This window comes from Lutra lutra, chromosome 15 (genome assembly GCF_902655055.1).
Source record: "Lutra lutra chromosome 15, mLutLut1.2, whole genome shotgun sequence".
NCBI classification, from domain to species: domain Eukaryota; kingdom Metazoa; phylum Chordata; class Mammalia; order Carnivora; family Mustelidae; genus Lutra; species Lutra lutra.
The window spans coordinates 58,060,604-58,086,092 of record NC_062292.1 but is presented as its reverse complement, the minus strand read 5'-3'; positions in this window follow the sequence as shown (position 1 = coordinate 58,086,092).

Here is a 25,489-nt window from a genome sequence, read left to right as displayed (position 1 = left end):
TGTGACATCCTCAGCATCTAGTACAGTATCAGGCACACAGACCATGCTCAGTATAAAATGAAAGAAAATTTAAAAAAGAAGGATGTGCACGTGGGTGGCTCAGTCGGTTAAGGCTCATGTCTGCCTTCAGTTCAGGTCATGATCCTGGGGTCCTGGGATCAAGTCCCACAGCAGGCTCCCTGTTCGGTAGGGAGTCTGCGTCTCACTCTGACCCTCTTTCCTGCTTGTGCTCTCACGCTCTCTCAAATAAGTAAAGTCTTTAAAAATAAAAAAAAAAATTTTTTAAGGAAGGAAAGAAGGAAGGAAGGAGAGAGAGAGAGAAGGAAAGAGGGAAGGAAGGGAGGGAGGGAGAAAGAGAGAAAGGGAAGGGGGAGGGGAGGGAGGGAGGAGAGAGAAAAGGAGAAAGGAGGAAAGGAGGAAGAGCTGGTATAGACCTGCTTCATCCCAAATCGGATTCTAACACCTCTTTGGAGATAAACTTCTTTATATCTACACAATGGCATGCCTAACATGTGGTGTGGAGCTAGCTACACACCCACACAACACATTATAAATTTATATTTGAAAAATATGCCCCTGTCCTATGCCACATTATCCTGCTGGGATTCTTGGATCTACTCAAAATATAATCAGTAGGCAAGGACACTCCAACCTGCTGTCTCCTTTTTTGGGGGATATTCTTATTAGGAATAAACTAGAATCTCCCAGGCTGCAACCCAATTTTTTTAAAAAATATATTTGATTTACTCATTTGAGAAAGAGACAGACAGAGAGCACAAGCAGGGGGAGAGGCAGAGGGAGAAGGAGAAGCCCCATCTAGGATGGGGCTTGATCCCTGGACCCTGGGATCATGACCTGAGCTGAAGGCAGACACTTAACGACTGAGCCCCCCAGGTGTCCCTGCAACCCAATTTTAAGGGGAGAAATTCAAGAATGTAAGAGATACCATATGGAGCGTTGAGCCATTCATTCCAGAGAGACCAAAGAGAGGCATCCGCTGTTCGTGTGAAGGTCTCTGTAAGGAAAAAGAAGTAAATGAACCTCTCCTGACATAAGACCAGGACTATTATTTTATAAGAAGTCGGGTCAAAATCATGTTGAAGAAAGTCAGTGACAAAGTAAAATTAGTTCTCTCCATGGTGCAGCATGACTGCTCTTGGGTAATTTAAGAGAAATTGGCCATGGTTCTTGCTGCTGGAGAGAAACTGGAATGGTGTTTTCTCACCTAGGGAGCTGACAGGGCACCTCGCCCACCCCTACCCCACCCTCTGCCACATTTGGCTGACGGGAAGCCTGACTTCAGCCACACACCCCTCCGGGCCCACAGAAACCTGTGGGAAGATTTTACTGACTCCAACTGAAGCTTGGAGTGGGTGAGTGTATGAGCCACAGAGGGACTGGGGCTTGGATACTTGACCTGTGGCAGGGGGTGGGGGGTACAGCGTACCCACAGCAAGAAAGGGCTCCTTACAGAGAAGTCTTCCTGATGGGAGAGGACACATGGAGGATCGGGGAGATGGAGTTAGGGAATGACAGACCACTGCGTGAGGGCCAGCACTGCCCTCGCTTCACCCTGCCTCATCCCCCGCTGCACACTATAAGGCATCAAGTTAACTAAATAAACTCATCGCTTCTAAGCCTACCGTCTGTAATGCTTTGGGACACTCCGTTCAACCCTTCATTCACATTTCCGCCTGTGAATTTGGTCTGGGGGGTGAAAAGGGCAGTGCTGAGGGCCCCTCTTCAGTTACTTCCGGAAGGCTGCCCGCCCCACCTTACAGTCTGCCAGACGCAGCGTCTCACAGGAGGAGAGTCCGCTGATTGGTGAGTCTGTCTAGTCATGCGCAAAGATCAGACAGGGTCGGCTGGCAATCTTTCCCCATGGAAAAGAGGAAGGGGCATTCCCCACAAGACAGAAAGGACCCCCCCCCCAAAAAAAAAAAAAAAACTCCTCAACACAGCTTCCTGTGCCATTTCACTACAGACAAGGGAGGGATGAAATAGGAGAGCTAACCCTTCTTGCATCTTAAGATTTCGAACGTGAACGCCTATCGTTCAAGGGAAGATGTTGGTATGGTCACATGTGGGAGATTACAACCAACCACAAATCCTTTCAACATCTCACATCAAAAGGTAGCACGTTTTCCTACTCCCTCCATCTGGACTGGCCTTATGACTGGCTTTGACTAACAGACTGCTGTAGAAATGACATTCTGCAAATGTGAACCCAGGCCTCCAGAGGCCTTTCCGCCGCTATTCTTCTCCTCCTGGAACCCGATGCTGTGCGAATGAGCCTAAAGTAGCCTCCTTGAAGATGAGCAATCACATGGAGAGAGACCCTATAGGCATAAGGGAGCCCGCTCACACGGTCTGGAGCAGTGATGACCCATGTGGTTTTAAAGGAAGTCTGGAAATTCTTTGATACGTCTCACACAGCATGGTAGAGTTGAATTGCCTCCCCCCTCAAAAATGGGTTGGACTCAGTGACTCCTTTATCATGAATATAATGCAGTCAAAGTGGCCCTGTGACTTCTGAGATCAGGTTAGAAAAAACAAGACAAAGCCCATGAGGCTCTCCTTCTTCAGACACACACCATGGGTGCGCTGAGCCAACATCTGAGAGGTCTGGCTACCTTGGAGCCACCGTACTGAGAGAAGACATGTAAGCAGGGCTGGGTGCTTATGGAGCCCCAGCTGTTTTGAATCTGCTTGGCCTCAACCAGAAGACATGGGTGAATAAAGGAACCTTCAGAGGATGCCCACTTCAGATGCGCTCCCAACTCTGAGACGCTCTATGCTGATGCCTGGTAAAGCAGAGATAAGATGTTCCCTCCAAGCTCAGCCTGAATTGCAGATTTGTGAGCAGAATAAGTGTGGTTATTTTAAGCCATTCCGTCCTGGGTTGATGTATTAGCCAACAAGATATAACAATTACGATACCACATCCTCTTAGTCTGGCCTGTCATAACTTTGTGAGTTCTGGTTAGGGGTATGCTTAAGCCTCAGCAGCATGAGTCAGTGAGGAAGAGAGTAGAACAAGAAGTAAGAGAGATGAAGGCTAGAGACGCCTAGCTTGGCTGCAGAGGGAGCTGAGGGGTTCAACACAGGAAGGTCAGGGGTGTTCAAGTGAAGGGGAGAGGAGAGGAAATGATCCAGCAAGTGTAAGTACACAACTTCAGGTAGACAAGCACAGACCAAACGGTAGCCATCCCATTTTCCATCCCAGAGGGACTTTTCCTTTCTATCTTATTACTCTGTTGGAAAGACAAAAGCAATACACATTTAAACCTTTAGAAGGATAAGTAAGGACTCAATTACGTGGACTACGTGTTCAGAGAATAGAAAAATTAAACACGAAAATTACCTTCGCACAACACTGTCCGTATTCGTTCACCTGTCACTAACTGATCTTGCATTAGGTAGACAGAGCTGGACTGAAGATGAGGCACAGGTGCATTCTATGACCAGAAAATGATACTAACCTACTTCCTACGAATGAATGAAAGGGATTTGTGAAAATAAAGTTCTACTCTTCAGAAAGAGAAAGGAAGGGTGTAGACTATACCATAGTTTGAATGTGGTAGTGAAATCTCTACCAGTCCCAAATTTCTTGTTCCTGCCCAGCAATGGTTTTGGAAAATCCATTGTACACTCTTGTGTTCATGGACTCATCACTCAAGCACCAGCATCATATTTTTGTATAGGTTACCCTGAACCTCTAACCTTGAGAGAATCTTGTGTTCTGATCATCAGGATGGAAAACAATAATGGAACTGAAACCACAGATACTGAATATTTATCAAGGACAGAAGGGTAATGTATCTTGTGTCTATGACTATCTGAAATAATTTCATATTCTCGCTGTGGAACGTTACCACAGATTTTCTACCAATTTGCCAGGAAGAATATGGAGAAAGACAGTAGTGTTGGAGAACTGTGTTCAAAATAACCTGTTGCTGTTGGTAACTAAGACTTGGAATAAATAAATTGAACTATAGGAGTCTATGCTCTATGATTTTCAGATGGTTGAAACTTTCAGAAAAGGGACTTAGTTTGTTTTTTTATGGTTCAAATATTTCTCAGAAGGTCAGTAGGCCTTGGGAAGGCTTATATCCCATATTTAGATTACTAGAGCTGTGTTTTAAATAAGAATGTTTGGGACTTATCAAAAAAATTGAACTTCCAAAAAAGAATTGTAAGATAAAAAGGACTTCAACTGCCAAGCCAACCGCATACACATCCCTGTTCAGGGGCATCATCACGTATAATCTCTCTTCATGGCAACTATTGCTCACACTCCATAGAACTTTCCAGTATCCCCTATACTTTGTTTGGGTTTTTTCTCTCAATCTCCACTCTCTGCTTACCCTTTGGACTTGACAAAGGAATTTGACTAACTCAGTGTATACATTGGGATTTTTGCAGTTGCAAGTAATAGAGTGTTTAAACCAAACTGCCCTAAACCATAAAGGGAATGTGTTGGCTCATGTAACTGGAACTTTCAGAAGTTCAGTCACATCATGTTGCTTACAGGGGCCTACATGACATCGTTAGGACCACTTTTTTTTCTTTGTCCCAGGACTCAACTTCTTCTATGTTGATTCCATTCTCCCCTTATGACCCCCAAATGGCTGCCTGCCACCTGCTCTGGGAACAGTTTCCTTCCAGGTTCAAATCCGGTAGAAATAATCTGGTAGAAAGCCAGAAGATCCACACCCATTAGAGCAGTCTAGATCTCACTCTCATCCCTGTACCAAGAGAATATGATGCACCAATTGTTTTGGGCCTCAATCTAGTTTCTATCCCCTGCACTGGATCCCCATCTAGACCACAAAAACTGAAATGGAGAAGGAATGGATTCCAAAACAAAAATAGAGGCTGTTGACAGAAGGTTGGATACCAGGAAGGCAAACAACAAACATGCAGTATATCTCATTTTGACCATTAGCTCTACCTAGGCTCAGGTCGTACTCAACAGTCCAGCCATGCTGGGCAGTCCACATCCCAAATTCACTGCACTTTCTTTCTTCTTCTGCCTTCCTGCATGCTGGGGTACGTGGAATGGAGTCAGGCCTATCACCTGCCTGTCATGAAAAAGTGTAAATGAACTTGCTCTAGGACATGGTTCCGTATAATTAAGGTCTTGGACTCAGTCCAGTGAAACAACCTGGCAACTCCAGGATTGCTACAGACCTATAGAAATGAGCACTATTGCTCCCAAAGTGTATTGATCATGTAAGCTGAAGCATATTTGATTTTATTTTTAAAGATTTTATGTATTTATTTGTCAGAGTGAGAGAAAGAGAGCACAAACAGGGGGAGCAGCAGGCAGAGAGAGGAGCAGGGAGCCCCATGCAGGACTCGATCCCAGGACTCCAGAATCATGACATGCGCCGAAGGCAGACGCTTAACGACTGACCCCCCCTGGGGGTCCCAGGCACATCTGATTTTAAACATCCATGCTAATGTAGGAAGAAAAATGATAAAACGTCTGTAGGATATGTGTCATGCCCAGAACCCTCAACTTGGTGGCCAGGACACCCTGGGAGTATTTTAATCTCTGTTGTCTTAAAAATATTTAAGACTTCTCCTCCAAACAATTTATCCCTTTAAAAGTACGAGGCACCTAATAGGGTCATTCTCCCTACAGAAAAGAAGTCTGACTTCAAATATATGAAGGACTATGAGCTAAGTAATCAAGCAGAAGAAACAGACTATTTTGTAATTTTTTTTTTTGAGCCATATGAATAGAGCCAGGAAAAAAAAAAAAAACAGCATATCTCATTCAACACACATTTATGAAAAACCTGCTAAGGGCCAGCACTGGGTCTATAACATCGAAATGACAAAAGGAAGATCCCTGCCCTCAAGATTCATACACGTTAACACACACATTAATACACACTTTAACAAATACCCCCAAGGCCAACGATAACCCCGATTGAGACCAGCTGTACCCCTCCCACTTCTCTCCCAACACTCCCACCTGGAGAGAAGGGGAGCAGTCTTGAGCTGCGCAACAGTCTAGGCCCTTCCCGCTGGCATCTTCCCGCTGGTGACTCCTCCTTCCCTATTTTTGTCCTTCCCGTTCAAACCCTCCGTGTCAAGACCGTCCTGGCACTTTTCTGCTGCTTTCCCTCTTGTGAACGGGCTGTGAACTGGAGGAAGGCTCACTGAATAATTTAAAGATCTCTTCTCACTTCCAGAAGCAGTGCTCTACTTACCTAAGATAGCATCAGGCCACCTTCTCTCCGCCTGGGCCCGAGCGGGTGCGCGTGGGGCTGGCTTCAGCTACGCTAGCCGGTCAGTCTGCGGTGGCCATACCTACCCTCAAATTTTCATGAATTACGGACTTGCATCTAAACTGAGGGGTGATGCTGGGTGTGGAAACAGAGCTGGTTAGGTTAGCTGGTCAGCAGCAGGAAGGCAGGCAAAAACGATCACCTACAGGAGCTCTGACAAGTCATGACTATGTTAAAAAAAAAACAAAAGTCAAGTGAGTAAATTTGAAGATCTCATTGGCTTTATGAACGATTCCTGAATTGGGCAGCAGTCCACCCAGCCAGGAGGGAGGTCAGAGGAGTGCTACAAAATGGAAGGAGGGTGGGGCAAGTCTGTTTCTTGGTTTGTCTCTCTCTCTCTCTCTCTTTTTGTCCTTTGCTCGTTTGTATTGTTTTTTAAATTCAACAGATGAGTGAAATCATATGGTATTTGTCTTTCTCTGACTGACTTATTTCATTAGCATAATACTCTCTAGCTCTTTCCATGTTGTTGCAAATGGCAAGAAGTCATTCTTTTTTAAGGCTGAGTAATATTCCATCAACTACGTATACCTTATCTTCTTTAGCCATTCATCAGTCGATGGACACTTGAGCTGCTTCCATATCCTGGCTGTTATAACTCACAATGCAATATGCGTAGAGGTGCATCTATCTTTTTGAATTATTGCTTTTGTATTTTGGGGGTGAACTAGTGTGATTATTAGATTGTTTAAAAATAAATATAGTTTAGCTGATACTGAATAAAAGCTAAGATTGAAGGAAGCATGGAAACAAATCCAAGACATGGGCTCCTCTTTACATCCACCCTGTGAAGTTCGCTTTTATTAATTTAATTAAGTTCCTGGATTAATTTAGGTAAGCCCCTCTTGACTCATTCCTTATTCATGCGGGGAGCTCAGCATGAGCCTAAGCTGGGTTCACTCTAAGACTCAGGCAAGTCAAGACATGCTGCAAGGATAGGTGGGGGTAGGGGTAGGAAAGGGAGAAGTATTCAACAAGGATTTACTTAGACGAGGGATAGAAGAAACTTCTGGAAAAGTTCTTTTTAGGGAAGAGACTTTTATTTATTTATTTTTTATATTATCTTTCCTAATTTGACTTTTAAAAGAAAGAGATTTTAAGACAAATAAGTTTGATACAGGACAAAGGTCCAGAATGAGAAGGGTAAAAAGACACAAGGAGTGAAGTGAGGGGCGGGGCTCTGAGAGGCTGACGGTTGAGGGAGCCCCAAACTCATGGTTCTGAGACTCCTGAAATATTACAACACTAGGAAATACCAAAACCGGTTATAAAAACAGGCACAATTTTACAAATTCACATTTACTATTTACACTTGCATTTAACATGTTAATTTTTTAACACCAAAAACAAAAGCACATCGCAAATAGTTGTGCTAGTCTCAGGATAATTAAAGGACGTTTAAACATTCCCAATTCCTAATTCCGTACAGGCAAGGTGATCGAATATAGGAGCAAAAGGGCAAGGCTGTGTGGAGATCGCTGTCTGGCTTCAGTTCTGACGGCATCTCTGAGAGGGTCTGAACGACCTCGTTTGGAGTCATGCCCATGACTAGCCTGCACGGGTGGCCACATCCGTCCCTCGCAGGGACTCCTGCTCTGTTCATCTGTCCTCAGTGACCCAGCCTAAGGCTTATGCCAAGGGGGGCTGCAGGAAAAAAAACAAGTGGAAACCACAGGAGCTCTTTGACCATGAGCTCTGAGAGACACTGAGCTTGAAAACCTCTGGCGCCAACAACTTCTTCAGCGACTTTGCTGACTTTGGCAGCCACAGGCGTCCTCAGACTTGATCACCTCGGCTGGGCGTCTGCAGCTTTGGCACAGGTGTGGCTGGGCCATCATAGCGATGGGAGTGGCTCCGACGGACACCAGCCGTGGTGGCTGCATCCTGCCGGCACATGGACAGCAGAGCTGTCACTTTCAATATTGGTCATAAGACAGATCACCAAGGAGAGTCAGTTCACCGGGGGCGGAAGCCGTGGCATAACAGGAGTCTCCTGTTCCATCAGTGAATCCTTCTGTGTCCTCTCCCGGGGGGCCAGGCTTCTCTCAGAGAGCACACATTCTGTTACCCCCAAGGCTGATTTTCAAGGGGCCGACCACATGGGGAGTCACTGCCTGTGACTGGGTGGGGATGTCTGTTTAATCCTGGGGTTTAATATTTAGAAGCCCAGTTGTCCACAGGAAGAAGGTTCATTCTTCTACATAAGCTTTACTTAGGAATTTTTTGAATGTTGTAACTTTGACTCTGCACGCTGGCTCTTTTGTCTTACTTTCAGATCGGCTCAGAACTTAGGAAAGAGGTGCACCTGGGTGGTTCAGTCGGATGAGCATCCGGACTCTTGGTTTCGGCTCAGGTCGTGATCCCAGGGTCATGAGATCGAGCCCCGGGGATGGGCTCCTCACTCAGTGTGGAGTCTGCTTGGGATTCTCTCTCCCTCTGCCCCTCCCTGCTGCTTGCTCGAGCTCTCTCTCTCTCTCTCTCTCAAATAAATAAATCTTGAAAAAAAAAAAGAACTTAGGAAAGAGAAATGCTATTAATTGAGACTCTCAAATACTCACAGGAACCACCATCATCATCAGTACATTCTCAGGACCCGATATATTATTTGGCCCTAGCAGACACACAAAAAAGTGTATTTGAGATAATGAATGGATGAGAACATATGTACAGTAGTCACCCCAGGGAAAAAGCAGAAATATCTGGTTGGAATTTTAAGGGAGTGTCATGAGTGGGAAGAAGGCAGACCCGGAGAAAAATTGTTTGTTTGTTACAGTGACTCAGTTTTTTCCCCTAAATCTACTCTACCCCAGGAAACATAGTTTGCTCACTTACTGATTTGTAGTTTCAAGAAACATCTTTTGAGCATTTAACATGCACCAGGAACAGAGAAAGAAAATTTCCACCTTTAAGCAGTTCATATTCTAGTTGGGGGTACAGATCTGGGTGCAAGGAACTGGGTTCCAGGAAGACAAATGATTGACTAACAACGTATACCAGTTACTACAGTGGCATAGAGAAGGTGAAAATTCTACCTGTCAAGAGAGTTAGGAAAGTTTTAAAGAGCTGAGCACCAAAAAATATCAGCTAAAGTTGTGGCTTCACAATATGGAAAAGAAAGACACATTGAGCAAACCACCAGGAACTGCCAGTTCTCTGTGATGACAGCAAATGGCACAAACCCCAGTTTGAATGATCCAGTGTTTCATTCATTCAATAAGTATTAGCTGAGGGACTACTGTGTATAAAGAACCACCCTGGGCCCCTGGGAGGTGCAAGGATGACAGACAAAGGATCAAGACACCTGGAACTCCACATGAGAGAGGAAGCTGGACCTTCTTTTGCTCTTGTCTCAGGACCGGGCTCTTCCTCCCAGGCTCTGCCCTGGCCAGAAGATTCCTTCTTACAGGGATTCCTACAACAGACAGGAATGGGGGTCAAGTAATTTGAACTTTGATCCATACTCCAACCTAGGATCCTGGAATCTTAATGAAGAGCTTCAAATCTGGAGAAATCTCGTATCAAGTTTCTGAGCAATGTTCTGTGTTATAGGCAGCGGAAAATAAAATTACCTTCAGACAAGGATTCCCTGGCTCTGGAAACTTCAATTGTCATGAAAATGGCCACTTAAGTTCTGATGTGGTTTTTTTCCCACCACACCACCAAGCAATTGTCAGAGACCACTTGGGTGTCCTGCAATTTAGCTCAATTCTGACACCACCTGGAGAGAGCTTAGATTCCACAGGTGAAGGGCGCAGTCCTACAAAACTGTCCCCCCTTCCCTATCTGTTCCCCACTTCAGAGGCCAATCTCCAGTTCATCTTACCAATCTGTGCTTCTGGTGGGCCAGCTATAGATCCGAAGTTCCAACAACCCCCTCCTTGGGTTTGATTAACTTACTAGAACAGCTCTCAAAACTATGAGAAATATTTCACTTATCAGATAACCAATTTATTATATTATAAAAGGCGATAACTCAGGAACACCCAAATGGAAGAGATGAATGGGGCAGCATATGGGAAAAGGATACAGAGCTTCCGTGTCCCACTGGAGAATGCCACTCTCCCCAAATGTCCAGGTGTTTGCCAACCTGGAAGCTCTCCAAACACTCTCCTTCTGGGTTTGTATGGAGGCTTCATTCTGTAGCTATGATTGATTAGATCACTGGCTATTGGTGACCGATTCAACCCCTAGTTCCTCTCCCGTCCATGGAAGTCAGGGGGATGGGACTGAAAGTTCCAACCCTCTAATCCTGAGGTTGATTCTCTTGGCAATTTGCCCCCATTTGGTGCCATCCAAAAGCCATCTCATTAACAAACAAAGGACAACTTTATTGCTCCCATTCACTTAGGACATTCCAAGCGTTTTCGGAACTCTGTGCCAGGAACAGTGGACGAAGACCAAATAGATATTTCCTACTATAGATCACAACGTCACACCACTCAACCCACAAGGTAGGTAATGGCGGAGACTTTTATACCACATGGACCCCTTCTCCCAGGGTTAGTAGATTAATAAGATAAAGGTGGTCATCTAAGATGGACCAGTCTGCCTCCAAAACTAAAACTGGGGCTAAGAGGTACTTGCAAATTCCAAATGGCTACCTGAATTGGAATAATATGAACTTGGACACTGTGCTGAATTGAATAACATAAACTGAATTGAATAACCATAATAACATTGTAAACTTGGACACCATCTTTCCATCTTGTGTATGGAGAAGCAGAGGCCAGTGTGTGAAGAGAGGAAACCCAGGCACAATGAGAAAGAGCTGGAAAGAGCCCAGCTGCCCATAGCATAAGTCCCCATGAGACAACGTCACTTCCGACTCTTGGATCCTGTTGCCCTATACTAAATCCTCCATGTACCACATTTTTCTTAAGTTAGTTTAGTGGAATCTTCTTTGTTACCAAAAGAGCCTGAGGTTTAAAAAAGGAAGGGTACCGGGGACCGTCTTCTGAAACGTATGGTTTGTAATTCACCTGCTGCAAGTTTCAGTTGACTTACGCGGTCCTGTAAAGTCTACGCAGTTGTGCGGAGCTGCTAAATGTGAACTTGGACACATCAGCCTACAAATTATTGCTTGCTTTTGGGAAACACAGGTGCTTAGGTAGATTGGCTGCTAAGCTCCCAACACTCGGGCAAGGATAGCAAGCCTGGATGTTACCTCAAACAGGAGAAAAAACTGAAAACAAACCGGATTGAGTGTAGCAATGTTGTTGGGGGCTGGACTGATCGCTTCCCTGAAGGGGTGCTCTTCTAACCCGGCTTAGGTGACAAACACCAGAGTTCTGCTCAGCTGTGGGACTGGTGCAGGAGAGGGAAAGAGAGATGGGGCAAAGGCAAGCACCAAAAGGAACCTCCGGGTTTTACTTGCAAGAGTGGGACTGAGATGATCCCCAGGTTGTTATTTTCTAAAGAGACTGTGTTTATGAAGTTAGAGGCCACCTTCTAGAGACTGGGGGTTGCACATTTGTCTGAAAGGAATGGCAGTTTCCAGAACCTGTCACATTGGGATGGGATGACCCAGAGGCAGACAGAAAAGACTCAGAAGGCAGAGAACCTCTGATTTTTGAGGGATCTGGGGACAATGAGGCTTATGGCTCAACCGAGTGGGCTGTGTGTTTGAGGTCTTTCCTCCCCAGTGGCAAGAAGAAAGCTGCCCTCCTCTGCAGCGGGGCAGATGAGAAACCATACCGGCTTCAGCGGGTGAGCTCTGAGAACAGTATGATCTATACTAGCTCTAGGTTCTCTGCTTCGTCCTTTGTGATATTAAATCCTTCAGTCCAGTTTCGTTGTTACAGTCTGGCCTTGGCCTAATTCAAGTAAGGGAAGGGTCTGTGTGGAGTAGGAAAGGGGAAACAGACTTCCCTTATCTTGACGTCAGCCTCATGATAACAGTATTGATCGGAGAGAGAAGGTTCTGGAACTGCAGAAAGGAGCCATCAAGAAAGTGAATGGGGGGAGGAGTCAAGATGGCGGAGAAGTAGCAGGCTGAGACTACTTCGGGTAGCGGGAGATCAGCTAAATAGCTTATCTAAAGATTGCAAACACCTACAAATCCAACGGGAGATTGAAGAGAAGAAGAACAGCAATTCCAGAAACAGAAAATCAACCACTTTCTGCAAGGTAGGACTGGCGGAGAAGTGAATCCAAAGCGACGGGAAGATAGACCGCGGGGGGAGGGGCCGGCTCCCGGCGAGCGGCGGAGCAACGGAGCAAAATCAGGACTTTTAAAAGTCTGTTCCGCGGAGGGACATCGCTCCAGAGGCTTAACTGGGGTGAAGCCCAGGCGGGGTAAGCGCGGCCTCAGGTCCCGCAGGGTCGCAGAAGGATCGGGGGTGTCTCAGTGTCGCAGAGCTTACCGGTATTAGAACGGGGAAGCCGGCTGCAGAGACAGAGCCGAGGAGTGACTCTCAGCTCAGGGTTGCCTTGAACCGGTCGCAGGCTCGGTCAGCTCGGAGCGCGGCCGGAGGCCAGGGTGACGGTAGTCATTTGGCACTGTTCTCTGAGGGCGCACTGAGGAGTGGGGCCCCGGGCTCTCGGCTCCTCCGGGCCGGAGACCAGGAGGCCGCCATCTTTATTCCCGTCCTCCGGACTCTACGGAAAGCGCTCAGGGAACAAAAGCTCCCCAAAGCGAACCCGAGCGGATGACTCAGCGCGACCCCGGGTAAGGGCGGTGCAGCTCCGCCTGGGGCAAAGACGCTTGAGAATCACTACAACGGGCCCCTCCCCCAGAAGATCTACGGGAAACCCAGCCAGGACCAAGTTCACCTACCAAGGAGAACGGCGGAATTCCAGAGGAGAAGAAAGCAAAGCACGGAACTCATGGCTTTCTCCCCATGATTTTTTAGCCTTGCAGTTAATTTAATTTTTTTTTCTTTTTCAATTTTTTTTTCTTTTTCTCTTCTTCTGCTAAATTTTTTTTAACTTTTACCGTTTTCTTTTTTTAACGTTTTTTAAATAGTTTATCTAATATATATATATTTTTTCCTCTTTTATATTTTTTCTTTATTCGGCTTTCTTTTTTTTAATAGTTTTTTTTTTTCTTTCTTTCTGAACCCCTTTTTATCCCCTTTCTCCCCCCTCACAATTCAGGATCTCTTCTGATTTGGCTAAAGCATATTTTCCTGGGGTTGTTGCGACCCTTTTAGTATTTTACTTGCTCCTTCATAAACTCTTATCTGGACAAAATGACAAGGCGGAAAAATTCACAACAAAAAAAAGAACAAGAGGCAATACCAAAGGCTAGGGACCTAATCAATACAGACATTGGTAATATGTCAGATATAGAGTTCAGAATGATGATTCTCAAGGTTCTAGCCCGGCTTGAAAAAGGCATGGAAGATATTAAAGCAACCCTCTCGGGAGATATAAAAGCCCTCTCTGGAGAAATAAAAGAACTAAAATCTAACCAAGTTGAAATCAAAAAAGCTATTAATGAGGTGCAATCAAAAATGGAGGCTCTCACTGCTAGGATAAATGAGGCAGAAGAAAGAATTAGCGATATAGAAGACCAAATGACAGAGAATAAAGAAGCTGAGCAAAAGAGGGACAAACAGCTACTGGACCACGAGGGGAGAATTCGAGAGATAAGTGACACCATAAGACGAAACAACATTAGAATAATTGGGATTCCAGAAGAAGAGGAAACAGAGAGGGGAGCAGAAGGTATATTGGAGAGAATTATTGGAGAGAATTTCCCCAATATGGCAAAGGGAACAAGCATCAAAATCCAGGAGGTTCAGAGAACCCCCCTCAAAATCAATAAGAATAGGTCTACACCCCGTCACCTAATAGTAAAATTGACAAGTCTTAGTGACAAAGAAAAGATCCTGAAAGCAGCCCGGGAAAAGAAGTCTGTAACGTACAATGGTAAAAATATTAGATTGGCAGCAGACTTATCCACAGAGACCTGGCAGGCCAGAAAGAGCTGGCATGATATATTCAGAGTACTAAATGAGAAAAACATGCAGCCAAGAATACTATATCCAGCTAGGCTATCATTGAAAATAGACGGAGAGATTAAAAGCTTTCAGGACAAACAAAAACTGAAAGAATTTGCAAATACCAAACCAGCTCTACAGGAAATATTGAAAGGGGTCCTCTAAGCAAAGAGAGACCCTCAAAGTAGTAGATCAGAAAGAAACAGAGACAATATACAATAACAGTCACCTTACAGGCAATACAATGGCACTAAATTCATATCTCTCAATACTTACCCTGAATGTTAATGGGCTAAATGCCCCAATCAAAAGACACAGGGTATCAGAATGGATCAAAAAACAAAACCCATCTATATGTTGCCTACAAGAAACTCATCTTACACCCGAAGACACCTCCAGGTTTAAAGTGAGGGGGTGGAAAAGAATTTACCATGCTAATGGACATCAGAAGAAAGCAGGAGTGGCAATCCTTATATCAGATCAATTAGATTTTAAGCCAAAGACTATGATAAGAGATGAGGAAGGACACTATATCATACTCAAAGGAACTGTCCAACAAGAAGATCTAACAATTTTAAATATCTATGCCCCTAACGTGGGAGCAGCCAATTATATAAACCAATTAATAACAAAATCAAAGAAACACATCGACAAGAATACAATAATAGTAGGGGATTTTAACACTCCCCTCACTGAAATGGACAGATCATCCAAGCAAAAGATCAACAAGGAAATCAAGGCCTTAAATGACACACTGGACCAGATGGACATCACAGATATATTCAGAACATTTCATCCCAAAGCAACAGAATACACATTCTTCTCTAGTGCACATGGAACATTCTCCAGAATAGATCACATTCTTGGTCCTAAATCAAGTCTCAACCGGTATCAAAAGATTGGGATCATTCCCTGCATATTTTCAGACCACAATGCTCTAAAGCTAGAACTCAATAACAAGAGGAAATTTGGAAAGAACCCAAATACATGGAGACTAAACAGCATCCTTCTAAAGAATGAATGGGTCAACCAGGAAATCAAAGAAGAATTGAAAAAATTTATGGAAACAAATGATAATGAAAACACAACGGTTCAGAATCTGTGGGACACAACAAAGGCAGTCCTGAGAGGAAAATATATAGCGGTACAAGCCTTTCTCAAGAAACAAGAAAGGTCTCAGGTACACAACCTAACCCTACACCTAAAGGAGCTGGAGAAAGAACAAGAAAGAAACCCTAAACCCAGCAGGAGAAGAGAAATCATAAAGATCAGAGCAGAAATCAATGAAATAGAAACCAAAAAAACAATAGAACAAATCAACGAAACTAGGAGCTGGTTCTTTGAAAGAATTAATAAGATTGATAAACCCCTGGCCAGACTTATCAAAAAGAAAAGAGAGAGGACCCAAATAAATAAAATCATGAATGAAAGAGGAGAGATCACAACGAACACCAAAGAAATACAGACAATTATAAGAACATACTATGAGCAACTCTACGCCAACAAATTTGACAATCTGGAAGAAATGGATGCATTCCTAGAGACATATACACTACCACAACTGAACCAGGAAGAAATAGAAAGCCTGAACAGACCCATAACCAGTAAGGAGATTGAAACAGTCATCAAAAATCTCCAAACAAACAAAAGCCCAGGGCCAGATGGCTTCCCGGGGGAATTCTACCAAACATTTAAAGAAGAACTAATTCCTATTCTCCTGAAACTGTTCCAAAAAATAGCAATAGAAGGAAAACTTCCAAACTCATTTTATGAGGCCAGCATCACCTTGATCCCAAAACCAGACAAGGATCCCATCAAAAAAGAGAACTACAGACCAATATCCTTGATGAACACAGATGCAAAAATTCTCGCCAAAATACTAGCCAATAGGATTCAACAGTACGTTAAAAGGATTATTCACCACGACCAAGTGGGATTTATTCCAGGGCTGCAAGGCTGGTTCAACATCCGCAAATCAATCAATGTGATACAACACATTAATAAAAGAAAGAACAAGAACCATATGATACTCTCCATAGATGCTGAAAAAGCATTTGACAAAGTACAGCATCCCTTCCTGATCAAAACTCTTCAAAGTGTAGGGATAGACGGCACATACCTCAATATTATCAAAGCCATCTATGAAAAACCCACCGCAAATATCATTCTCAATGGAGAAAAACTGAAAGCTTTTCCGCTAAGGTCAGGAACACGGCAGGGATGTCCGTTATCACCACTGCTATTCAACATAGTACTAGAAGTCCTAGCCTCAGCAATCAGACAACAAAAGGAAATTAAAGGCATCCAAATCGGCAAAGAAGAAGTCAAACTATCACTCTTCGCAGATGATATGATACTCTATGTGGAAAACCCAAAAGACTCCACTCCAAAACTGCTAGAACTTGTCCAGGAATTCAGTAAAGTGTCAGGATATAAAATCAATGCACAGAAATCAGTTGCATTTCTCTACACCAACAACAAGACAGAAGAAAGAGAAATTAAGGAGTCCATCCCATTTACAATTGCACCCAAAACTATAAGATACCTAGGAATAAACCTAACCAAAGAGACTAAGAATCTATACTCAGAAAACTATAAAGTACTCATGAAAGAAATTGAGGAAGACACAAAGAAATGGAAAAATGTTCCATGCTCCTGGATTGGAAGAATAAATATTGTGAAAATGTCTATGCTACCTAAAGCAATCTACACATTTAATGCAATTCCTTCAAAGTACCATCCATTTTTTTCAAAGAAATGGAACAAATAATCCTAAAATTTATATGGAACCAGAAAAGACCTCGAATAGCCAAAGGAATATTGAAAAAGAAAGCCAAAGTTGGTGGCATCACAATTCCGGACTTCAAGCTCTATTACAAAGCTGTCATCATCAAGACAGCATGGTACTGGCACAAAAACAGACACATAGATCAATGGAACAGAATAGAGAGCCCAGAAATGGACCCTCAACTCTATGGTCAACTCATCTTCGACAAAGCAGGAAAGAATGTCCAATGGAACAAAGACAGCCTCTTCAATAAATGGTGTTGGGAAAATTGGACAGCCACATGCAGAAAAATGAAATTGGATCATTTCCTTACACCACACACGAAAATAGACTCAAAATGGATGAAGGATCTCAATGTGAGAAAGGAATCCATCAAAATCCTCGAGGAGAACACAGGCAGCAACCTTTTCGACGTCAGCCGCAGCAACATCTTCCTAGGAACATCACCAAAGGCAAGGGAAGCAAGGGCAAAAATGAACTTTTGGGACTTCATCAAGATCAAAAGCTTTTGCACAGCAAAGGAAACAGTTAAAAAAAACCAAAAGACAACTGACAGAATGGGAGAAGATATTTGCAAATGACATATCAGATAAAGGGCTAGTGTCCAAAATCTATAAAGAACTTAGCAAACTCAACACCCAAAGAACAAAGAATCCAATCAAGAAATGGGCAGAGGACATGAACAGACATTTCTGCAAAGAAGACATCCAGATGGCCAACAGACACATGAAAAAGTGCTCCATATCACTCGGCATCAGGGAAATACAAATCAAAACCACCATGAGATATCACCTCACACCAGTCAGAATGGCTAAAATGAACAAGTCAGGAAATGACAGATGCTGGCGAGGATGCGGAGAAAGGGGAACCCTCCTACACTGTTGGTGGGAATGCAAGCTGGTGCAACCACTCTGGAAAACAGCATGGAGGTTCCTCAAAATGTTGAAAATAGAACTACCCTATGACCCTGCAATTGCACTGCTGGGTATTTACCCTAAAGATACAAACGTAGTGATCCGAAGGGGCACGTGCACCCGAATGTTTATAGCAGCAATGTCTACAATAGCCAAACTATGGAAAGAACCTAGATGTCCATCAACAGATGAATGGATAAAGAAGATGTGGTATATATACACAATGGAATACTATGCAGCCATCAAAAGAAATGAAATCTTGCCATTTGCGACGACGTGGATGGAACTAGAGGGTATCATGCTTAGCGAAATAAGTCAATCGGAGAAAGACAACTATCATATGATCTCCCTGATATGAGGGAGAGGAGATGCAACATGGGGGGTTGAGGGGGTAGGAGAAGAGTAAATGAAACAAGATGGGATTGGGAGGGAGACAAACCATAAGTGACCCTTAATTTCACAAAACAAACTGAGGGTTGATGGGGGGAGGGGGTTGGGAGAGGGGGTGGGGTTATGGATATCGGGGAGGGTATGTGCTATGGTGAGTGTTGTGAAGTGTGTAAACCTGGCAATTCGCAGACCTGTACCCCTGGGGATAAAAATATATGTTTATAACGCTGTAAAAAAAAAAAAAGAAAGAAAGAAAGGATGAATCCCCAAGTTTTGTAGCAACATGGACGGGACTGGAAGAGATTATGCTGAGTGAAATAAGTCAAGCAGAGAGAGTCAATTATCATATGGTTTCACTTATTTGTGGATCATAACAAATAGCATGGAGGACAAGGGGAGATGGAGAGGAGAAGGGAGTTGAGGGAAATTGGAAGGGGAGGTGAACCATGAGAGACTATGGACTCTGAAAAACGATCTGAGAATTTTGAAGGGGTGGGGGGTGGGAGGTTGGGGGCACCAGGTGGTGGGTATTGTAGAGGGCACGGATTGCATGGAGCACTGGGTGTGGTGCAAAAATAATGAATACTGTTATGCTGAAAAAAATAAAAAAAATAAAAAAAAAAAATAAAAAAAAAAGAAAGTGAATGATGGGCCATGGCGGAGTGAAGTTCACCGGTCTGGAAGAGTGCCATGTGGAGGCATATCCCTGGCATGATTGACTGGAAACCAGCATGAAACAGCCTCCCTCCCCTCCCCCCGTCCCACCCCCAGCTCATCCCAAGCATGATAGAGGAGAAGCAACAATTATGGTAGAGAATGGCTGGGTGCAGAACAAGAGCTTTTCCCCTTCTTGAGCACATGGGAGATATCTTCCAGCCCCCTTGCAGTGGCCGGAGGAACATGAAGGGATGTAAACCACATTCAGGTCTAGACCATAAACTCTCAGGACACCCTCTGTGTGCTCTCTCCTTGCTTGCTGCTCAGCTCAATTCGGATGAGCTCCACATCCAAGGGGGTTGTAGAGGACAGCACACCCCAAAGACGGAAGGAAGATGAATCCCCAAGTCCTCACTTGGAGGAGAGCTGCCAGACCTATTTTCAATTGCAACGTGAGTAAAAAATAAACATTTATTGTGTTAACCCCCTGAGATTTTGAGGTTCTTTTGTTCCTGCAGCCAACATTAATTACTCTAACTAATAAAAACATAAAGAGATACCCGAGTCCTGTTGTTACTCAGACCAGGGCCGTTGAGCCATGAGAGATTTGGTCACAAAAACATAATCAGACATAGATCCTTCTGCCAAAAACCTCACAAACCACAAAGAGGGTGAGACAAAAAGTGACAATAGAAGGATAAACAGAAAGCTAACAAATGACTTTGTGATGGGGCACAAAGCCATGGAGAAGCATTTAGCAAAGATTCTTGTAGTACCATTCCCTTGTCAGAACTGCCAAGAGTTTCACAAGCGGTGAAGTCATGGAGTTCCTACCCATTTTTCTCTCTGATGAGCTCATAGGTCTTTGTTTATAACCTTTATTTCTTCATTGCCATGGTTTTATCTTTTATTTCCCCGTGGCTATTGGAAAACAAAACACATTAGAGAGACAGTATACGAAGGTAGTTCTTACTGAACCAAGAACAAACCTTCACGGACACAATGCTCTTTAAGTATGTATGACTACAAGCCAAAACAAGACAGAAACATTTTTTTTTTTAAAGTTGATCTGGAATTCCTGGAGGAAGAGCTGTTCACGTGGGATGTATATTAACTTTATTCCTTTTAATCCCCTTTTCCCACTACTGGAAGATGGCACCGAATCAGAGGTTTGTGATGGCATCTCTTTTTTTCTCACAGACTGCCAAGTAAAACTTCATGCAAGGAGAAATCCAGCCAGGTGAAGTGCATTGGTGACTTTTTCCCTCAATTTTTTTAAAATCAGAAGTAATACACGATACCTGCTAAACGTGGAGGAAACTTGAAAACATGAAGCTAAGTGAAAGAAGCCAGACACACAAAAACACATACTGAATAATTTCATTTATATGAAATATCCAGATAGGCAAAGCCATAGAGACAGAAAGAAGATTAAGGGGTTGCCAGGGGCTAGGGGTGAGGGGAGGGAGGAAGAGCGAGGAAAGGAGGAGTGACGGCTGCTTCACGGGCACAGGGTTGCCTTTTGGGATGATGAAACTGTTCTGGAACTAGAATACAGTGACACTTGTGCAATGCTGTGAATGTACAAAATGACACTGATTTACCCTTGAAAATGGTTCCAATGGTGACTTTTATGTTAAGTGAATTTTACCTCAATTAAAAAATATTCTGGTTTTTTTTTTAAAGCAACTTCATCTTATCTGTCTCCTTCCTTGCCCCGCATACTCCCGCTCTGTCTCCTACTCATCCTTCCTGAAATGATGGTGTTCATAACGGTAGCATTAATAACAGTAGAAATTAAATGCAACTCACTGCGACCAGACTGGCAAAGCACAAAACCCGACTTTAGGGGAATCGACTGTCTGCCAGATCAATGGAGACTCTGGAAGGGGAAATCATGTGCTCTCCAGTCAAGTCCCAGGAGAGACTGTGCCTCCACTTGGAGCAGACGGAGAACTATGGGTTCCTGGATGGGAGACTCATAAACAAGGAGTAAAGAAGCATATCCAGGTCCTTTCTAATTCCCTCCCGCATGCATGTTAGTGTCATTGATGGTTCGAACATTTCTCCAATCGTTTTCCCTTCCAGAATTGGTTTTTGGGGCAAACCAGACTTAGAGAGTGGAGCAGAACAGGATCACTGAAGGACAGAAAAGGAGCCGGGGTTGGATTGTGATGGTCACGCTGCTCTCTGGAGAGCCACCCTGTTCCTGTCACAGATGCCATGCCAAGCTGGGTAGAAAGCCAGGAGGCTTGGAGAAAAGACGTAAAGACACCTGATGTCAACTGCTGCTCTCCCCTCCCACCTCAGCCATGCCTTCTCCTCAGGGCTTCTTCCCTTGAGCTGGGAGCCGAAGGGCCTGTTGGCAGGAGGGTGTGTCCCTTCCTAACCAGGCTCATCTCCTTCCTCCTTCACAGAGGGCCCAGTCCGTTCTGTTCCAGGATCTCCAGGCATCTCAGGATACAAAGTTAGCATGATGTCAGCAGACCGGCCATGGTCCGACACAACGCGCGAGGTGAGAGCCATGTGGTGACTTTGACTATTGAATCCTACATCCAGCCCTGCTTTGAAAAACATAGGAAGGGAATGAAGCCAGGTCACTGCTGACCCCCAGGGAAGAGGTATGCTAGAGCTGGAGCTGGCTTGGCTCCCTCAAGAGCCTTGATTACATTTGGGGGAATTTTGCGAGTCAGTGCTTAAAACCGTTATTTTAAAAAAATATATTACAAATATTCCCAGAACTGAAAGAGCTCTCAGTTTAACGGCTATAATTTGTATAAAGGTGATCAATGCTGGACCACCTGTAAATGACATCACAAATGTAATGACAGTCACCACAAGGAAAAGAGGTAGCAGGGGCGCCTGGGTGGCTCAGTGGGTTAAAGCCTCTGCCTTCAGCTCAGGTCATGATCCCAGGGTCCTGGGATCGAGACCCACATCGGGCTCCCTGCTCGGCGGGGAGCCTGCCTCCTCCTCTCTCTCTGCCTGCCTCTCTGCCTACTTGTGATCTCTGTCTGTCAAATTAATAAATAAAATCTTTAAAAAAAAAAAAAGAGGTAGCAGATGCGAATGCAACTCCAATTGTCACATTATGGTTGAAATGCAACCATAGTTGGCTGTGGGTATATGAACACAGCAAAAATCAACAAATGCATTTTGTAAAAGTCACTCAGCTATATGGAATTTACAGTCAAGTATGTTGTACATTGCATTATTGTTTGTAAATCGTATGCCATACCCCCTTTGCATCAGTGAAATTCTTTTTTTTAAGAGTTTATTTAAGTATCAGTGAAATTCTTAAGAAACTCATACACTCACTTTTTTTTTTTTTCTTTTGGGAGCCAGTTGATAAACATTACCAACACACCAGTGCCTGGAGGTCTGTAATCCTAGGAGACCTGAACTGAGTCATTTGTAAAAGGAGGTAGTACAAGAAAGGACAGAATGGAGATGAGGAGGGGGATAGGCAGGAAGAGAAGGGTCGTCCTAAACAATCCTACTCCCTGCATTTCAAATCTAAGGTAGGGAAGAAAATGATAGATAGGAAAAATTCAGGGCTCTCTTTGCAAAGGTGAAATAGGTGGGATCCCATCTGGTGTGATTTGAGAGGGACTCGGAAGCTGACCCGCCCAGAGATATCTAGCCCCGTGGCTTGCCCGAGCCGGCTTCTTGAAATCTACAGGATGTGAGTGCCCTTCCTTTGGCTGAGCGTGGTCTCCACTAGCTTTCTCTTGCCTCTAACATCACTCATTAGCACCTTGCCCACATTTGTGTATAAATAACTACATATGACCTTGAGAAACACTGAACTTCCCAGGGAAATGAGACATAATAATAAGTTCTGAGGTGGGGAGGGAGCCGGAAGCATCCCTGGCATTGGACTTGCCTTGGCAGCACAGGCCACAGGTTGGGGAATCACGGACAGCATTGGGTGTGGACACCGAGGGCCCTGTCGGCGAGCGGCAGGGTTTTGCAATGGCAAATGGAGATGCTCTGCGGGCTATGTCACCTGTGGGCCACTTGATGTGGGCACTGGTGCTGAGCTTGCACATTGGACGGCGCATGAAAAAATAAGGAGGTTAGAGTGACCCCTAATGTAAGCTACGGACTTGGGTTATAATAATGTATCAGTGTAGGTTCACTGATTGCAGCGAAAGTAAGGCTGTAGGCGGACATGCTGATAGTGGGGAAGGCTGTGTGTATGGGGGCAGGGTGGTATGGGAATTCTCTGTAGTTGCCGCTCAGCTTTGCTGTGAACCTCAAACTTCTCTTATATAAATAAAATCTACTTTAAAAAAATGGTGGGGGGGGAATTGTTCAGTCGGTTAACCATCTGCCTTTGGCTCAGGTCATGATCCCAGGATCCCAAATCAGGATCAAGTCCCATATCAGGCTCCCTGCTCAGCCTAGAGGCTGCTTTTCCCTCTGCCTGACGCTCCCACTGCCTGTGCTCACTCTCTCTCTCGGACGAATAAATAAATCTTTTAAAAAAATTAAAATAAAAAATAAGGGAGTTAGGATCCCAAGGGTTTACCTTGTTTACCGTTCTAGTCTGCCGCCACCCACCCAGAAGGATTCTTTCCCTGCCCCTCACCATTGCACGATCCTAGAGTGTCCTTCTCCATGATGGTAATGCTTGCAGTCCTTGGAAAGACGTACTTAGAATCAATAAGCAGTTATAAATGTGTGCATTTACACACCCCAAACCCAAACTGGTGGGAAAGATGAGACAAAACAAGTCCCCCGTGCCCCCAGCGATCACATAATGGAACGAATAAATACTCTTCGCCTTTTAGTCGTTACAGTTTCTCCCCTTTTCCCTTCAGACCAGATACTGTGACTCCCCTCATTTTTCAAATATACTTCTCCCTCTCTTTTCAGATGTATATTTTACTTTGATTACTGTGAGCACCCTGGCTTTCAAAATATACATTTGCATTTTTTTTTTTTTAGATTCTATTTATTTATTTGACAGAGACACAGCGAGAGAGGAAACACATCAGGGAGAGTGGGAGAGGAAGAAGCAGGGGTTCCCCCTGAGCAGGGAGCACGATGCGGGGCTCAATCCCAGGACCTTAAGATCGTGACCTGGGCCACCGAGGCTCCCCTTTTTGCACCTCTTTTCAAAAGTTTTTTTTTTGGGGGGCGCCTGGGTGGCTCAGTGGGTTTAGCCGCTGCCTTCGGCTCAGGTCATGATCCCAGGTCCTGGGTTCGAGCCCCGCATCGGGCTTTCTGCTCAGCTGGGAGCCTGCTTCCTCCTCTCTCTCTCTGCCTGCCTCTCTGCTTACTTGTGATTTCTCTCTGTCAAATAAATAAATAAAATCTTTAAAAAAAAAAAAGTTTTTTTTTTTTTTTTTGGCTCCTGGGTGGCTCAGTGGGTTAAAGTCTCTGCCTTTGGCTCAGGTCATGATCTCAAGGTCCTGGGATCGAGCCCCACATCGGGCTCTCTGCTCAGTGGGGAGCCTGCTTCCCTCCTCTCTCTGCCTGCCTCTCTGCCTACTTGTGATTTCTCGCTGTCAAATAAATAAATAAATTCTTTAAAAAAAAAGCTGGTTTTTTTTTTTTTTTACTTTACTTCCTATTATTCCTCCTCTTTTCAAAATGGATACTTGGTTTACAATCACACCTTTGAGGTTTGTGTACTCGTGATCCAAAGGGCTCCTTCCCTTGTTTGTTCCTGGAAAGGCCCGAGGGCTCAGAGGATACTGAGCTGTACTTAGGTGCAAAACAGACCCTAAAACCAATGTCAGAGTTGCCTGGCCATTCTTCACTCCCTTTATGTCTGCCTGTGTTTATGGAAAAGACATGTGTTTCTAGAAGGGAGTGGGGGATGAATCGTCGAGGCCACACAGGGCAAGGTTAGTTTTCTGAGGTGACTGCGGATGCCAGGGGCACTGATGCCGGGCAGAGTTGCTGCGGCGCGGAGCCTCTCGCTCTCCCTGTGCGGGCCTTGACCCGTCCTGCTTGTCACGGTGCCGTCCGCATGAGGATTAAACCTTCCTTTTCGGGTCTGCTCCCGGCTGTCCACCCAGATCTCAGTCAACAGCCCTTCCCTCAACCCCTCGTTTGGGTCTCGTTAAACCAAAAATGCAACCACATGGTCTAAGAAAAAAAAAAATATATATATATATTTTTAAAGATTGTATTTATTTGTCAGAGAGAGAGAGCGAGCACAGGCAGAAGACAGAGTGGCAGGCAGAGGCAGAGGGAGAAGCAGGCTCCCCACAGAACAGGGAGCCGGATGTGGGACTCGATCCCAGGACACCGGGATCATGACCTGAGCCCAAGGCAGCTGCTTAACCAACTGAGCCACCCAGGCGTCCCAAGAAAAATATATTTTAAAGGACATCCCTGTGTCTTTTCTTACCCAGGCCACTGGCCCTCAAGCATCGGCACCCAAGGATACTTGTGTTCCACGGTCAAAAATGGGCACGCAGGGCCCACGGCGCACGCCTCCAGACGGCCGTGATTTTCTCACGATGGCTCCCCTCAGAA